This window comes from Trichechus manatus, unplaced genomic scaffold (assembly GCF_000243295.1).
Source record: "Trichechus manatus latirostris isolate Lorelei unplaced genomic scaffold, TriManLat1.0 scaffold00058, whole genome shotgun sequence".
Lineage (NCBI taxonomy): Eukaryota > Metazoa > Chordata > Mammalia > Sirenia > Trichechidae > Trichechus > Trichechus manatus.
Window position 1 is genome coordinate 12,893,860 of NW_004443994.1, and position 1,346 is coordinate 12,895,205.

At 35.5% G+C, this 1,346-nt stretch overlaps 1 non-coding gene across 1 annotated transcript; it reads left to right on the plus strand.

Annotated features, from left to right (window-relative positions):
- Positions 1-973: 973 nt before the first annotated feature.
- LOC111821003 (U6 spliceosomal RNA) lies at positions 974-1,080 on the plus strand. Its single transcript, XR_002824487.1, has one exon. It is a non-coding gene; the product is annotated as a U6 spliceosomal RNA (small nuclear RNA).
- The last annotated feature ends 266 nt before the right edge of the window (positions 1,081-1,346 follow it).

Genomic DNA, 1,346 nt, shown 5'->3' on the forward strand with positions numbered 1-1,346 from the left:
TTATTATTTAATGTTGCTATTCTTTACTGCTTTAAATCTTTGAAGTAATATTTGTCTGATATATAGATAGAGATATAAATGCATATGTATACATGCACACACACACACATGTAGCTACGTCATCTTATTTTTGTTTAATATTGACCTAGCATATTTATCCTTTTACTTTTGACTCTGTTGTATTTAATACTCAAGGTGTATTTTGAAAATAACACTGATGTGGATTATGTTTGTTTATCCAAACTGAGAACGTCTGTATTCTGACTTGCATGTTCACTCCATTGACATTTATTACTATTACTGTGAGTTAGTTCTGCCACTTATTTTGTCCTTTCTTTCTTTACGTCTTTTTCTTTTCTCCTTTCCTGCTTGCTTTTAAATTAATCAGGCATTTTACATTCCATTTTCCCTCAAAATAAAAATGTTTCCATTGAATTGACTTGACTCATGGTGAACTCATGTGGGTCGGAGTAGAACTGTGCTCCATAGGGTTTTCAATGGTTGGTTTTTTGGAAGAAGATCACCAGCCCTTTCATCTGAGGCACCTATGGGTGGACTTGAACTGCCAACATTTCTATTAGCAACCAAGCACATTAACCACTTGCAGATTCAACAAAATGTCATTGCCAATGATTTTATTATTATTATCTGGTATCCGTTCCAAAAACCTAATTCCCCCTGCTGCGTCCCCTCAATCTCATTAACTCTCAGGCCAGTTACTGTATAATGCCTGATTCAAGACATCCTGTTAGCATCTCCATCTGCCTGCTCTGGCACCACGGGACATTCTTTGCTGTACCTCCCTGACTTAGGCTACTCATTCATTTATTCATTCAATTTTTGTTGTATCCTACTGTGTGCCAGGGTCTTTGCTGCACCTGGAGATACACTGATGAGCAAAAGATGCCACCACCAGGAATGTCACTTCTCACATCTCATGTTTTACATGGAGAGTCAGAAATATGTGAATTGTGTGCTTGCTTCGGCAGCACATATACTAAAATTGGAACGATACAGAGAAGATTAGCATGGCCCCTGCACAAGGATGACACGCAAATTCGTGAAGCATTCCATATTTTTCAGAGATATCAATATGTAAAAGATGACAACATTAAAACAAAAAAGGGGGGACTAATAAATGTAGACACAGATTTTTCATATGGAGATGAAGTCAAGGCAATATAAAGAAATAAAAGACTGGTTTAAACTTAGAAAAAATCGGGGTAAATATTAAGGTAATCACAAAGAAAACTAACAATCCTACACATCAAACTTAAAAAAAAAAAAACAAGAAAAATATAAAGGCTCAGCAAATACAAAATCAACAACAATGAAAAAGATGAAAA